This window comes from Ochotona curzoniae, unplaced genomic scaffold (genome assembly GCF_017591425.1).
Source record: "Ochotona curzoniae isolate NIBS_2020 unplaced genomic scaffold, NIBS_Ocur_1.0 scaffold_2683, whole genome shotgun sequence".
NCBI classification, from domain to species: Eukaryota; Metazoa; Chordata; class Mammalia; order Lagomorpha; family Ochotonidae; genus Ochotona; species Ochotona curzoniae.
The window spans coordinates 4,050,590-4,068,353 of record NW_024467100.1 but is presented as its reverse complement, the minus strand read 5'-3'; positions in this window follow the sequence as shown (position 1 = coordinate 4,068,353).

The window sequence follows — 17,764 nt, the reverse complement described above, 5'->3', positions numbered from 1 at the left end:
TCCCTGTTCCTTTTCTGGCATTGCTTCTCTACCATCTCACTAAGACTACCACTGAAACTCTCTGCCCAGGAACTCCAGACATTGACACATCTGCTGGAGTCTTGCTGCCTCTCTCAGGATGTGTTTTAAAAACTGATCCCTCTTCCTGGAACAACATTCCCAAGACAAGATACAGGGCCACTCTCTTCTTGGGTCTGCAGAACTTTCTGTCCTCATCAACTTTTTTTTATATTATTCTTTCCCTTCCAGAGCCTAGAGCAATATTTGTCTTGCGTGGGATGGGAAATAATCTTAATCTTCAATACATGGTTTCCAAACATTTGGATTTCCTGCAAAGCTTTCCTGAAAAGCTTTTCGGAAAACAAAGCTGGGGTCAAGGACCTCTTAATTTTATCATCCTTTCCTGGAATGAGCAGAAATAACTACTAGCTTACGTTATTCGGCAGCTTTTTTTAAGACCACAATGAAATACTTCGGGCAACTTAATTTATGAAAAGTTTATATGACAAACACTTTGGGACATTCAAGTTTAAGATCATGTAGCCACACTGATTCGGTCTTTAGTGAGGGTAGCAGGAGGCAAGAATAGGAGCCCACAGTGAGCCAAGAAGCTCAGAAAGCCTGTTTGCCCAAACTCACCCAATGGCCCTTTTATTTTAAGGATCGTGTAATGTAGGAGGACATTGTGAGCCTGGAAGGCCAGCGAGCACAGGTTTGCAGTTCATTGGGCAGTATTTGCATGGAAACAACCAAATGGCTACCTCTTGCATACCTGTTGGGAGATAGTTCCCACAGGTGGAGTAAACAGCATGTAAATGAGAACACCTAGCCCGATGTAAGGACTATAGGAATTCCAATCTAGAGTGCGAAAACAGTTGATGGTTTTGTTTATGAGCTCGATACTTCCTCCCCTACCCAATACGGACTTTCAGAGTATAAAGTCTGATGCCCCTAATAAACTTCGGCTTTTGACCATCAGTCAGGGTCCACGCGTGTTATTATCGGCTCCGTGCACCAAGTCCGTCGCTGCGGGACAGCGACAGTGTAAGTCTTGTCTCTGGTGACCTGAAGACCTCCCATGAGTTCTACCCCCAACAGGTTCTACCACCTCGTGATGTCACTGCCCGGAGCTGAAGCCTTTAACCTAAAGGACTTTGAGGGCCACTTCACATTCCAACCAAAACAGTTTGTATAGAAAGCAGAGAAATGAGGACATGAAGCAGGGAGATAAATAATTCAAGGCATTATTTTGCTTATTATTTGATCTTAGCAAATCTTTACATTCTTACACTAATGTGGCATTTCTTTGTGCAATTGTTCAATTTCCCTTGTTTCTCTAAGAGAATTAAGTCTGGGTCTATCCAAAATCAGGTTTTCCAAGACAGTCATATCCTTGAACAAATCAATCTACACAAAGGTAAATAACACAGTCTGTATAATGCAGTTGTAAATTCAGAAGTCATGAAATCAGTCATCAAACTGGCTCACATGGTTAATACTGGAATTGGGCAGCCAGTTTGTGTCCTAGCAGCAGTGGGGAATTTCTGGACCATGGACCATATAAGGTTTATAAACTCATTTGGTCTGACCATGCCAAGGTAACCACAGGCAGAACTAGAAATGAAAAACAGGTCAATCTTCTATGGTACAAAAATGATGTTATAAATAACCAAATGGCCCTTGGCAGAAACAAAACAAAACAAAACAAATAGTGTTCTCCAGCTCTGCTAGTGTAAGGCTGAGCATTCTATCATGAACTTTACCTGAGTCCATTGGCTCCTCTTCACAAAGGACTTACTCATAAAGGTGATATCAATGTGTTTTTTATTTAGAAAAAGAGAGCAGGAGAGAGAGCGAGACACACAGCCACCCTCAGGACTCCTGTCTGTCCATCTCTTCCCCATGACTGCAGTGTGTAGGTCTGAGACATTATAAAAGTCAGGAATCCAGAATTCAATTTAGGTCTGCCTTGTGGATGGCAGGAACACAATCACTTAAACCATCACCGCTGCCTTCCCGGGGTCTGTGTTAGTAGGGATCTCAAGACAGGAGTCTGCAGGCATCCCCATTGGTATCTTCACTTCCAATGCCCTTCTCATATCAATAGCGTAGTAGTTACTTTAGTAATGGAGCGTGAGTTCTTGTGTGTGCGCTTGCCCATTCAGGTTCCTTCATGCTCTTGAAGCACACACTCTTCAAACGCACATTGTGGGACGTTGTAAGAGGCAATCTCTTTAAATGGCTTTATGTAGGGATAGTGCTGTAAATATTTTTTTTTTCTTATTTTTGGGTGTTGGTCTGTGTGCTTCAGATAGTATAAACCTGGGAGTACTGAGAACTGGTGCTCTGTGGACTACTGTGTAACCTATGCTGCCATCAACACTACAGGCTTTATTCTCCGTTGGGTGGGATGCATTCTCCATTCCACACTCCCCAGGAATTTCTGTAGCTTATCCTTTCATCCCCCCCCACTGCTGTCCCACATTCGTCTGGAAGCCCTCTCTGAGTACTTATGTACATTTTCAACCCTACTAACGTCACCTCAGAAATCAACATGGGTTACAGATTCCTATGTCTCTTTGAATAGGAGTGCCTTTTCTACCCAACTCCTCATTCTTTGTCAGATCAAGAATCTCAGGAACTTCATCGGCTGCAGTTTACAGCTCAGATTCTTTTCCTAGATCCTGGACTAGAGATAGCATGCTTAAAATTTTTTGCATCTTACTTCAGAAACAGGTTTCTCCTGATTTGCTCTCTGGAGGCCAACACTCAAATCTAATCTAATCTAATTTGTAGTCATTCATTTTTCTGTGAGTCTTTTCCCTCAAAGAAGGACCATGGCCTTTCCTAAGCCCTCTAAATTTTCACTGCTGTTTGTAGTTTGACATTCTGGAAGTGCATCCCTTTCCAAGAATGGTTTTGTAAATTTGTGTCTTCCAATATCGGATTATTTTTCTCCTATGGGCAGTTCCTTTAGTTACTAATTAGGCTAACTACAGTTTAGTCGCCATTTCTTGTCACCTGCTTCCTTCTAGGCATCATCATTAGGTAGGAAAGGGACCAAATTCCAGAAGACTAACCCCAATCTTTCACAATTTCTCTCAATAGGTAAACTCAACAGGCAGAAACTGTAGGAAAGTGGAAAAGGGAGTTGATTTCTTTAAAAAGTTTTCAACTGTAATAGGTTTGTGAGGCGAACATGATAACCACTACTCTATGGAAACTACGTCAACTGTAATAGATCTGTCGGTTCATAAAGAAGAAATAGATGACAATGACATTGAAAAGTATGAGCTCTTTTACTCCCAGAAGAATGGGTGTTTTAGAAACATTTTGCCCCAGTGATAATCAGCGCCTTTATCTATGAAAAGAAATGAGAATCGTTGGGAGAGATGTGAAACATGTATTTCTTTATGATGCTTTTAAATAGTGCCCGAGGTGCTTTATGTCTTATTTTCTGACCCTTTTACTTAACAATCTACTACATATATTTGAGTTAAATGGAACGTCAAGAAGCACCAACTGTGGGACTGAGAGTCAGCTGTGTTCTCTTCCTTGGGGAAGCTGAGGAGCACATTACCCAAGCCTTTTGTTCTCTTTAGCACACTCTGAAGGGGAAATGATTCCTTCATTTTCAGCAAGGCTCCAGGAAAAGTGTTCATTACCCACTAGTGGGTTTCACATATTACAGACTCTGTTTGGGTTAATGATTTATATCTTTAGATATTTCTGTGTGAAATGTATGCTTCCAGGGTGTGCTCCAAGGAATGAAAGTTTATAATGGCCAAGACAGCTTTCCATCCTGGGAAAGAACATGAGGACTACAGTGAGAACATGCTGGCTGAAATTCCAACTGCGTCACTAAGCGGCTGGATGATCTTTGTTAGGCGGTCCCAGCTAAAATCCCAGTCTCGTTATCTGTAAAATTACACTTCTCATGGGTCCTGAAGATTAAGTGAAATCGTATCTTAGAATAACATTTGATAAACTGAGTTGAATAAAAGCGCATCTGTTCTTTAATTACCCTCCATCTTACTCTGTATCTATCATCACTGAGTATTATGAAATGACTCCCAATTCTCATTTCTGACCCAGCTATTGCCAGGATCACTCATGCCTGCATCATATGTAAGCCTTCCATTTCAGTTACTCAAACACGTGCCTGAAGCTGGTCCTTGGAATCTGAGAGACAGCGGTAAATTCCAATGCTCCAGGATCCTTCACAGCCCATTCTTAGAATCATTGTATTTTCCTGTCTCTCTCTGCTTTCATTGAGATATTGTTCCTTAAATATTTTCTTTTAATTCATCACTTTTTTTGACAGGTTTCCTTTACGGATATGTTACTACTATCTACTCAGCCGACATTTTTAAAGAAATAGCAGCAGAATTAGAACTCTAAATGCACCCAAGGAAATTAAAAAAAAAAAAATCAGTTGTGCAGTTCAGAATTCCAGGAAGTACCATTTATGGAAACTGTTGGCTAAATATTTGTATCCTCCTAAATTTGTGTTTTGAAGTCCTATTTTCCATATAATGATATACAGAGCTGGGTCTTGGCACGATAATTTAGGATCGGATGAGTTAATGAGGATAGAGCCGTCATGATTGGATTTTGCAATGATGAGGGCGCTTTCTCACTTGCCTTGTCACTACCACATGAGAAAATAGAGAAAATGACCACCCGCCACCCAGGAAGAGGGTTACTTCCAGAAATTGTGTCAGGCGGCACTTTGATCTGGCACACTCTGTCCTCCACAACTGGAAAGTAAATGTCCGTAGGTTAACCTGCTCAGTCCTAGCACTACGTTATAACCACATCAGCAGACCAGGTTGCATGGAGATGGCTGAACATAAAAATTCATGGGCAGTGATTTATGCATCTTGTACCACTTTGCAAGGCTTTTTCATTCACTCTGCTCTTACAGTTACACATTGCAAGATGTGTGTCTTCTCTGAATGGAAGCATCTCCATTCATCTCTGAATGGAGAACCAAGATAGACAGTTTAAGAGTTGCCTCTAGTTGTGCAGCTCACAATCGCATCTGATTCTTCTGAACTCACCAATGCAAGGTAGCATACAGAGTCAAGTTACCACCTTTAGGAGATCATTTGAGTTATATAAGAGTTAGGTAGGCAGAAAAAGATTCAGGAGTGCCAATCATACATAGAAACCATAAAATATAAACTGTATTTTCTGAAGTTTCAATTGGTGAGTTGTGGGTGATGACATTAAAATAATACTTCCTTTTTTTAAAAAAAATATTTATTTGTATTGGAAAGGTAGATTTACAGAGGGGAGGAAAGACAGAGAGGAACATTTTCTGTTTGCTGATTCACTCCCCAAGCGGTTGCAACGGTTGTAGCTGAGCTGATCCAAAGCCAGGAGCCAGGAACTTCTTCTGGGTTTCCCACGTGGGTGCAGGGTCCCAAGGTTTTGGGCCATCCTCGATTGCTTTCCCAGGCCACAAGCAGGGAGCTGGATAGGAAGTGGGGCTGCCGGGATTAGGACTGACACCCATATGGGATCCCGGCGCGTGCAAGGCGAGGACTTTAGCACTAGGCTAACGCACTGAGCCTAAAAATAACATTTCTTAAATTAGCCAAATGGTTCCTGTCTTCCATAAATTTTGTTTATTCCCATGTATGCATGTGACCATATTGGGAAAATCAATCAAGAAGTTGAATATCAAATTGTTTCACCTAAAAGATCAGCTTGATTCCGAGTTAGTTGTGTATACCTGTACATAACTGTGCCTTACTTAATCAGATTGGTTCTTGTTATTCTAGTGAGTATGAATGAAATTCATTTGTCACTCTTTCCATCCCATGCCCTGGGTTTATGTGGCTTTTCTCAACAACTCAAATGTTTTCTCTGCTCAGCTCCTATTAAGGAAAAAAATGTAGAAATGACACTAAATGTTTTCATGGTGGGGTTATTAGGCCTACTCCTTTCTTAAAAAACAGTTATTCCAGACATAAACAATACCTTCTACACTGGGATACAGCCATGATTTTAACTATAGTTATTATTCATCAGCATAAGCAGCTTGAAGCCCATAAGTGAGCCAAGGAATTCTTCTTTGTAAGCAGAAAGTGTTAGGGCTAACAGAGATTCCTCGTTTGATCTTTTCACTTTACAAAGAAACTGAAATCTTCAGAGTTAAAGTGACTTTATTAAGGTCTATATTGACTCTGATCATTTTCTGTATTCCTTTGTTTAAAAAAACAATACTTATTTGATAACTATAGGAACAGAGAAAGAGTGAGAGAGAAGGGGAGGGTTCTGTCACCTGCTGGTTCACCCTTCCAAATGTGTGCATTAGCCAGGGCCAGTCTGGACAAACAGGCATCAGAAACATCCTTTAGCTCTTCTTTGCAGGTGACAGGACCCAACCACTTGGATCATCAATATCTGCTGCTTCCCAGCTACACTGAGAAGAAGTAAGATCAATGGCGAATCTGGCACTTAATTCCAGCATTCCAATATGGAGTGCAGGCATTCCAGGAAGCTACTTACCCTAATGCACCACAATTCCCACTTCTTTTTTTTTTTTTTTTTTTTTGGTATTAATGCTGCTCTCCATGTAAGGCCTTGATCCTAGAGAGACTGCCCCTTCTTAGGCAAGCTCATTCCTAGGAAAAGCAACTCTCCTGTGTGTGTGTGTGTGTGTGTGTGTGTGTGTGTGTGCGCGCACGCACGCACGTGCTCAATGGCTAGGCCTCACAGTCCAGACTCTAATTCCCAACTTTTTTATTTGTTCCATTCAACTGTTCCACATCAAACTGATAGACCTCCTGCCCTAACCTACTATTAGAGTCAGGCACTTGACAACTAGGAACCATCATGGGCCACAGACCTGAGAAGTTATCCAAGCTATTCAAGGCATCTGTGCCACCTCACCCTTTCCTTCCTGAGAAAACCCAGTAAAGGTCCTGGGACATGCTGTCCCCTCTCTTCCTCCTGCCTCCCAACTGACCTGAGTATTTTTTGCATGTGACTCTGTGCGACATGGTATGCCTCTTATTTCTAGTGTGTGAACTATGAATATACGCTTCTTCCTTCATGAGAACCACTTCCATCCTTGCTGCTGAAGGTAAATCCTGGATACTTTCAAGTACAGTCCTCTAATTATTAGTGAAAGACACACCAGGGCCTTTGATCCCCCCCTGAGATTGGTCATTGCCTGTGCTTTTCGCTACCTCTATACTACATCCCCTCCTGCGTTTCTGAAGCAGTGAAACTGGAGATGGATCTCTACAGAGGACATAGTGAATTCACAAAGGAACGTCTCTCTTGTACAATAAAATTGACTACTGTTTCGAGGAATGGCTAAAGGAATCTAGGAAAGGGTTTCATATGACGTTGGTCTGGAGGTGGAGGTGTCTTCATCTGTGTTTCATTCTTAACTAATGCCACCTGTAGATGCCACTATGCCAAGCCTGGTGGCAAATTAGATGAACGGGTCCAATGCTTGTCTCTGTTCTCGGTCTGGATAGTACATACTCATCAACAGATCGTCATACTCATCATACTCATCATAACCAGAGAAGTTTAAGAGGAAAGACACTATCAGGCTGTGTGCGAAGGGAAAAATCACTTATAACTGTGACAACTGAAGACCCTGTATCCAAATAGTAAACTCATGTAAATAAAATGTTTGTAATGTGGCAATATCTCACCTGAACTTACACTAGCAACACATTTGATTGTTTTATGGACAAATGATGATGAAGATACTCAAATATCTGCCTGCATGTGTTGGCGTGCATGGGAAAGGGAACTTCCACATAACTGCATGTTCCATAGCATCTATTTCCTAACTGGGCCCAAGAAAAATGACACCCTTTAGAGATACGGAACGAGGTTTTGGGCCATCCTCGACTGCCTTCTCAGGCCACAAACAGGGAGCTGAATGGGAAGTGGGGTGGCCAGAATTAGAACCAGCGCCCATATGGGATCTCGGTGTGTGTAAAGTGAGAACATCATTGCCAGGTCTCCAGCTGCTCCAGTTCTGATCAAGCTTTCTACCTAGGGCCCAGAAAAGCAGCAGAGAATGGCTCAAGTCCTTAGACCTTTGCACCCATATGGGAGACCCAGAGGATAGGCTCAGCCCCAGCTGTTATGGCCGTTTGACAAGAAACCAGCAGATGCAAGATCTTTCTCTCTCTCTTTGACTCTCTCTCACTTTCTTTGCTTTCTGTAAATTTTCCTTTCAAATCAACAAATATTTTATTTAAAAAAAAAAGAAAGTAGAGGAAACTGCTAGTTACAGCAACGAAGAACCTCTCTCAAGAGACAGAAAGAATGACACAAGAATGAAAGTGTGACTACCTAAACCTGAGCATTCATCAGATCAAGACTCCTCGTCTAGAGTTGGAGATATGTGGTTTTAAATCAATTTGGAACTCTCAGGCAAGGAAATTTGGGTTGTTAATATAGCCTCATTTGAATGTACCTTGGAGTGCAAAGAAAATTGAAGGAGTCAGATGCCGAGAATCCCAGTTGTTACTAATTTGAGAAAATGGCCTCACTGTTTTATGACTTGCCCCACCATTGTCCTGTAATTCTTTTTAACTATCATGTGAAAGATAAAAATGTAATTTAATTATAATCTGCATACATATGTAACTGACTTGACCTATTTCTCTAAGCAAATTTTCATATGAATTGAATTAATAGACCATTTATTTTGATAGTGCCTAAAGACTGTCCATTCTGCTGAATCTAATTGGAAAAGAGGACATAAACTCAAGTATGGCAATTAAACAGGAGACATATATAATTAAGAGTCAGTATTCACAAAAAGAAAGCAACTGACAACTTTGTGAATACAGAAAATCAGTATTCAGATGTTTGGAGTCCTTTCTCTGTAACAGTTCAGGGATGCCTGAATCTTGATATAGTTGTCTTTCTTTGCCTAGAAACTCCAAAAGATCTTAAAACCCTATAATTAATGAAGTTTGTGAAAGTCCCAAAAAGTGAATTTACCTGCTGAGAAGAGAGAATGTTCCAAAAAGCAGCAAAATTGCTGGCAATCTATCCCACAAAAAATTTTTTTTTTAAAAAATCTACAAATTCATGCATCTGTTATTTGAATGTTTCTCCTTCAAGGACAACAAACATTTTTTTGAAAGTTCTCTAGGGAATTAGACATTCAAAATTCCCATAAACTTGTGCTTCTGAAAGTGGGGTTCATAAACTCAAATGATGAGAAAGAAAAATAATCCCTGCATAATCAGTTTTTATTTAAATATGCAAAGCCAGACATGCCCAGAAATCATGGTCTTCATTCATCTTGCTTTTTAAAGGATTTTTTTTTTAAAAAAATCTATAGCTTTCTAGTGGTGTAAAGGTTATACATTTTACCCATTACAAACACACAAATCATTGCTGAAAATGTATAGTTTCATAACTGTTGTCACTGTCTAGTTTCTTAACTCTATCAAGCCCAAATTTTCTCTCAGGCCCTTGTATGATCCATCTCCCCTTTTATTACTGGTACCTCTCTCCTACTCTCTACAATCAGCTATCGCTTACTGCTTACTGCTTGATTGCTGCCTTTTCTGCACACTTGAATCAACTGCCACTAAAATTTGCGTTTTCTGGTCTTTTCATACAAATGCAACAAATGAAAATGTAGTCTTTTGTATTTGCTTTTATTCAAAATATTTTTAAGAATTAATTCATTCCTTTGCACTGAACATTTATGTCCCTCCAAAAACTCACATGTTAAAACCCGACTCCCCAAAGGGAGATAGTGTGATGAGATGCAAGTCTATTGGTAATGACTGAGTTTTTAAAAATTATTTACATATTTGCTAGTCATACACGACAGACACAAAAAGTTCTCACATTTTTATTATTTACTCGTTGGTGGACATTTGGACTGTTCTAGCTTTAAACTACTATGAACAATGCTGCTATAAATCTTTGCATCCAAGTCCTATTATGGATCTATGTTTTTATTTCCCTTGCTTAGATTTTGTCTTATTTATTTATTTGAAGTGTAGAGTGACAGAAAGGGAGACAGAGGAAAAGATCATCTCTGTGTAGGCTTACTCCTAAAAGCCTGGAGCTTTTGGGAAAGGGCCAGGCCCAAGTGAGGCACACGGAACTCCATCCAATTTATCATGCAAGGGACAGGAACCCAAATACTTGTGCTATCATCTCTTTCTTCCAAAGAACACTAGCAGAAAAATGTAACGGAAGTAGTGTCCACCCCAGACACTGATTCGGGATGCAGGCGTTCCATGTAACTGCTTAACTGGGCGTGCCCTGATGCCTCTTTGACTTCGAAGAGTGACATTGCGAGGTATACAGTAAATCCATGCATGTTTGAGATGCTACCAAGTGCTTTCCAAAGCAACTGCAGCACTTTTTCCTTCCACCAGCAATGCAGGAGGATTGCATTTCTTCCATTTCCCTGCAAGGCTTTCTATTTTCTGACTTTATCATTTTGATCTCACTTTTGATATGCAGCACCAGCACATTGTTTGAATTTTCATTTTCATTCTGATTAATGAGGTTAGCTCATTTTCTGTCACATGTCTTCTGTGGTGAAATACACAACCCTGCCTTTTGCCTGTTGTTAATTGAATTGCTTGCCATCTATTGAGTAATGAGAATATACATGAGAGATATCCGCATTTTTCAGGTAGTTAATCTGCGAACATTTTGTTTGAGATCTAAGTTTTCATTTTCTTCATGAAGTGCAGAAACATTCCATTTTAGTAAAATAAAATCTACTTTTTTTCTTTTGTGACATATTTTTGTTGTTTTATGTAAAACGTTTTGGCTAACTTTTGGCGAGAAGATGTTGCCTGTTTTACTCTTGAATCTTAAAATTTCAGCTTTTATGTGTAAGTCTAAGGCCCATCTGGGGTTCATATTTGTGTAAGATGTGCAACGAGGGGCTAAGCTCTGATTTATTTTTAAACTTTTGCATATGAACATCAAAATTGTTCTATCATTATTTATCAGGAGAAAAATCTGTCCTTGTTTGAATTGCTTTGGTGCTATTTGATAATAGAGTTTAATTCTAGGCTTTCATTCTGTTGCATAGTTTGTGACTATAAAATAAATTCAAAGTATGTATTGTAAAACTTAAAAGAAAAAGAAGAAAAGAAGGAAGAGGGAGGGTAGGTGATGGGAAACGAGGGAAAGCAGGATAGAAAGAATCATTATGATCTTAAAACTACATAAAATACATGATTTTCTTCTTTTACATAAATTTTGAAAAGCAAAAGAAATGATCTTAATTATTTTATTATGATATTCTAAATGCCTACATAACTACCGCACCATTTGTATGTATGACATTATGTTATTTGATAGTGTGTGTTACCCAATTTTTCTTTTTAAAAATTATTTTTACTCTTCAATGTCGAATGAATTTCTACAGAAGTTTTAAGGTCAGTCAAAAGTGTCTATAAAAACTATTGCTATGATGTTGAAAGGGATGGTGTTAAATTTATAACTCATTTGGGGATAAACTGCCACTTTAATAATATTGAATTAGTGGACAAGGAGGGGAAAGGGGCTACAATGTCCCACCCCACCGCAGTGTCAAGTCCGCAGCATGACCTTATGTTAATTGTATATTCTACAACCTTGCTAAGCTTCTTAGTTACTTCTAATATTTTATGCTTGTATGCATGCATATATTCCTTAGGACTTTTTACCTATAAGATCGAGAAACATAATTTTTACTTCTTTTTTTCAATCCTGGATTCTTTCTACCTCTTCTGCCTGACTACACTGTTTAAAACCTCTAGGCAAGAAGTCAGTGGGGGATAGGAAACTAAGTGACAACTCCAGAGTCATGTGTAACTCCCAGATCTCACCCCCATCTATTCCAGTCCAACATGGCTGGAGACTTGGCACATTCATTCTTCATCATGCAGGCAAGCCTCATTCTTTGTTGTGTACCTTTCTTAGAGATTAACCATGTACCCCAAGGCACCAGCCCAACCACTGCCCCCTTTGGATTTTCAAAAGTCCATGTCTGAGCATGACCCCTTCTCAACAAAAACGACAGTGTTAGACTGGTTGGGACAGTTCTCCCTCATGACACTGCCCACACTCGTGTCTACGTGTACTATCATTTTCCCCTTCAATAAATCTTTCTTTTCTGTTCACTTCTGTGGATGTGTTGGGTTGTGGTCTTAAATTCAGGGAGATTAAAACCTGGGTTAAGTTTGGGAGAGAGTGGTCTCTCCAAATACAACTGGATCAGCTGATCCCCACAACATTTCCACAATACTACTTCATAGAATGAACTGGAAAATGGATCTTAGTTCACTGTCTTTTTTTCCAAAGAGTTTATGACCAACTGATATAGTTTTTTACTTAAATATCTCCTGTAATTCATCAGATGGAAGCCATCTGGAACTACGGTTTATTCTATGGGACAATTCTGGGTACCAATTCAACTCCTTTGTTAGGTCCAGCTGGATCTTCTACTTGTCTTTCTCTTTCTAGACATTGCCAATGTCATCTGAGTTAACTAAATTGTTAGAACAAAAATTTTCATAATAGTCCCTTATAACTTTCCATTTCTTTCAGATTGGCAATGATGTCTTTCATTTCTAATTTTGGTAAATTGTGCTTCCCTCTTACTTTCTTGTTCAGTCTAGCTAAGAACTTGTCAATTCTGTTGGTTTTTTCAAAGATCTGTAAAGGACAAAATTTCGACAATTTAGTTTACAGGTTTTAATTGGGTTTATTTTCAATTCTAGCATTGGCCAACACTAGCTTCCTTGGAAAAACATGTTGTGCTGATCTGAGAAAAGGAAGGTGATTTTATATAGACAAGTTTTTTTTCAATATAGTTGATAGCAGCTATAAGCATGACTGAAGTTGTATCCTATATATTTTGATATGTTTTTGGTTTCATTAAATTTTATCTAAGGGTTTCTTCCTTGAAATAGAAATTATTTATATAAGTATGCCATTCGATTTCCAAATATTTGGCATTTTCTGAAATCTTTTTCCATTTTTCATCTTCAACTTAACTTCGTTATGGTCAGAATACCTCTTTTATACAATCTAATCTTTTGATTAAAGTATTGATCTGTGTGGTGGTCCAGAAGATCAGTTATCTGGGCAATATTTCAAACGAACTTGGAAACAGGATGCCTTAGAATTCTTCAGGTGGACGTTCTGTACGTTCTATTAAGTGTGTTGATAGAGTTGATCAAATGTTGTGTACTTTGGGAGATTTATTCTTTCATTATTTTCTCAAGAACTAAAATATTCAGCTATTCTTGGTAAGTGGTCTAGTTTTCTTTTCAGTCCTGTCAGCATCTTTGCTTTACATATTCTTTGTTGCTATTTTTATTATGAACATGCTTAAGGTTGTGATAGGGAGGGATGATGGCTGATTTGAATGTTTAACTACATAATCTGGTCCAGCTCCTGATGCAGCTTCCTGGTAATTTAGACTCTTGAAGACGGTAGTGACGGTTTAATGTAATCCTACCATCCATGTAGATGACCTTGCTGGAATCCCTGACTCATATGTACTGACTTAGGACTTGAAATAAATGTTAACTACATTGGCAAGTACCTCCAAGCAAAATCATGATTCATAGTGAAAACAGTATTTCCAAGTATTGCTCTTTTTAAAGGGGGCTGTTCTAGAACACTCTTAAAGTGAGTAGTTCATGGTTGACACCATTTAAGAAAGCTGCTTTTGGGGCCCTGGCAGCGTGGCCTAGCTGCTAAAGTCCTCACCTTGAACACAACGGGATCCCATATGGACGCCAGTTCTAATCCCAGCAGCTCCACTTCCTATCCAGCTCCCTGCTTGTGGCCTGGGAAAGCAGTCGAGGACGACCCAAAGCCCTGGGACCCTGCACCCGTGTGGGAGACCTGGAAGAGGTTCCCGGTTCCTGGCTTCGGATCGGCATAGCATCGGCCATTGTGCTCACTTGGGGAGTGAATCATCGGACGGAAGATCTTCCTCTCTGTCTCTCCTCTCTGCATATCTGCCTTTCCAATGAAAAAAAAATAATAAAAATAAATCTCTAAAAAAAAAAGTTTTCTTTCATGATACAGTCCCGTAGGCACAGGGATTCCCCCTTCCATCTCCCAAACCTCCTTCCCCTGTTTTTCTCCATATTATTACAGTGGTATATAGTCCTTCAGAAATAGTAACAAGTTCAACATTCTGCTGTTTAATTGTATCGTGGAACTGTAGGTGAAGACCTTACTAGAAAAATCTAGTATCTCTTTGTCAAGATGCATTGAACAGTTTCACTAGGAGTTCTCCTTTTATTCAGGGGTAGAGATGCATACTGCAACGAGTGCCTTCACTTCCTCATGTGCTAGACTCCATTCTGCAGTTTATCTGTGACAATGTGTATGCACATGTATCTATTTGTTTTGGGTTTTTGCATGAAGATTGCCTGGTATCAGAAAGAACATATGATATTTTTTTCTGATGTTGCAGTTTCCATGCATTTCTAGGCTCCCAATATATCCAGGCACTACCGGAATGAATAAATTCTTATGAACTATTGCAAAAAAAAAAAATTCTTACAGTAACTTGCCTTTGTATGATTAAATTCAATGTTTGAGCCTGTGTTAAGGGAATCTGCCATAGAAGTCTCTTTTTGCTGTTATGATCCCACATTAGATGGAATCATTAGGCCAGTGTGTTCCTTAGTAGCTTGCTCTTCATTCGTGTCCATTTCAGACCAAATATTAAGCTTATTATTCAACAATAGCATAGCTAGTCCTATATTCTTTAGTTGATTCTTTTTCCTAAACATCTAGCCATGCTCTGTAGTTGCTTTTAAGTACCAAAACGGTGCTCAATTAATTTGATATGCTTAGAGGTATGTTTAGATATGTATTGCTTTGCTCCATACTGCTGACACCACCTTTTATTTTTCGTTATGAGCATATCTTTTTATTCATTGATATAAAGTGAATACATTTCATGTATCTCATGAAACAGGTTTAAAAGTATAGTGACATATCCCACCCCGCCCCTCTCCTTCTCCATGTCCCTCTCACTTTTCCCCCTAATTTTACAATGGCATATTTACTTTGCAGTCATAAGCTTCATGGTACAATAGGTAAAGACAACAACATACAGTAAATTGAAGAAAAAATATATATAAGACCCTGCTGTTCCTCAGAAGTGTAGACAAAGGCTATAAAGAAGAGCTCAGTGGAAGGTAGGAACAGGAACTTCATCCAAGTCTCTATTCAGTCCAAGTACTTGCGATATCCTTTGCTGCTTTCCTTGCCACATTAGCAGGGAGCTGCACGGGAAGCAGAAGGACTGGGACGTGAACTGATCCTCTGACATAGAATGCTGGCAATGCAAGGAGTGGGTTGACATGCTATGCCGCATTGCTGGCTCCTGTGGACATATCTGTGTCATTGAAATTGCCTGGATATAAACATTTTAACTACTTTTTCTTACATCTTTATGAACTGCTGCCACATTCTGTTCTGGTAATAATGGAATTTTAGAGACTCTTCTAAACACCCCCTCTTTTTTTTTTCTCTACACATAACCTGTTTCTGCCTGAATTAAGATCCCTTGCCCCACTTCCTCATACCCATCCCATCTTCCCCCAACCCTCCCTTCCCTCCTTTTCCTTCCTCCTTCCTTCCTTCTTTTTTCTTCTTCCTTCTTTTCTTCTTTCTTCTTCCTTCTTCTTTCTTCTTCTTCCTTCCACTTTCAGTTATTTCATTGTAATATATCCCACTACCAATTATTTTATATTAGTTTTCCCTGAGCAAGTTTCCAAAGACTATCCCCTTTAAGATATGCAAAATAATACTCAAGTCATATATGTAAATTTTCTCTTTCTCACACATACACATGTGGGGAGTGAATCCGTGGATGGAACATCTCTCTGTCTTTCCTTCTCTCTGTAACTCTGCCTTTCCAATGATAATAAATAAATCTTAAAAAAATGTACTTCAAAAGTGTTTCTGATAGTTTTGACATTTATTTACATTTATTTTGATAATGTTTTATTTTTATCGCCTACTTTTTTCTCATTGCTGCTAGTTCATTTTTAGTTTTGTTCAGTCTCTTCATATTTAGCTGATAGGTGCAGCATCATCATATGCAAATTAATTTTATGACTATCTAGAAAACTATCTTTAAGTTTCAACTTCTCTGAGGCAGAATGTCATTATTCCACTTCTTTAGTTCACTCCTTTTTTTTCGTTATCCTTGAACATATTCACTGTACTATTTATAACCTGTCTTTGTTCAGGAAATCCATTATTTCTGAAAGCAAAGACTAGGGAGTGAGGTCAGTCTGCAGAAGATAAAAACTTAACTTTAGGTATTATCTGAGAACATTTTTAAAAATAAAACATTCATTCTGCATCTGCTCTGGGAACACAGTTCTCATATTTTTCTTTTATATATAGATGTGTGCGTGTGTTTCCCAAAAAGTACTTTGCACATTTCTATCACAGTACTTATTATACAATACTCAATTTTGTAAACAAACAAACAAACAAACAAAAAAAACCCTAGGGAATATACAGAGTGAATGGCTCTCTAATGAAATGTTAAAATCAAAAGTAGAATTACTTTTTAAAAGTTGTTCCTTGTGCTTGCCTGACACATGGTAAGTACTTAATACAGGTATGTTACCTTAAACTGAATTAGTACACTGACTCTGAAGACAATTTTTTACTTAGGCAAACAAACATTAGTTAGCTTTCTGAATCTTCTGCTAAACACGTCTGAGTACTTGCTTTTTAAAAAAAAGACTATTTTTATTGGAAAGGCAGATTACAGAGAGAAGGAAAGAGAAAGATCTTCTGTCTGCTGGTTCACTCTCCAAGTAGCTGCAATGGCTGGAGCTGAGCCAATCTGAAGCTAGGAGCCAGGAGTCTCCTCTGGGTGGCCCACACATGTGCATTGTCCCAGGATCTTGGGCCATCCTCCACTGTTTACCCAGGCCACAAGTAGGGAGGTGGATGGGAAGTGGAACAGGTGGGACACAAACCTATATGGAACTACGGTGCTTGCAAAGTTTTTATCTACTTAGATAAATCCACGAAGGATTTATCTACTAGGCCATCCCTGCGCTGGACCCTGCACTTGCTTTAGAATCTGGTTTTAGAAAAATGACTCTGTTCTGCCAGTTTAGCCAGAAGCCCCTACCTTTAAAATCTGTCATGTTCAGAATCTGATCAGATTCCTCATCCTCTCTGTCCACCATCTTCAGCAGTATCTATTTAGTGGGTGTATGCCAGCTTTGTATCACTATAACAGATACTGACAAGTGGCTGCTTGCATCACAAAGAGGTTCACTTTGACTCACTGCTTTGGAGGTTCAAAGTCCAAGAATGGGTAAGGCCTCCTTGGTTCCATCATGTGGTGAGGCCAGAGGACAGCTATGGAGGAGTGTTTGTGGAAGAACACAGCATGGCAATCCAGAAGTCAGAGCACATGAAACCAAAGCCATTTTTATAACCAACTCCCTCATAAGAACTACCTTCCAGATGCACACCCCCAGACGGCATGCATGGGGATCACACCCTCATAGTACCATCACCTTGTGACTTCAGTACTTAGCCATCTGCTCTCTCCGGGGGCTCTATCAGTCTCAACAGCAGCCATGTTAGCTAGGCTCTCCTTGATCCATGAAACCTTTAAGCAACTGGATATTCTCATAATCTATTCATTGTTATGAATGCTCAAATGCACAGCCTGGATTTGGAGCTGAGCCCAACACCTTGCTCTCATCGTTAAGAGCGCATTGTAAAGGCCATT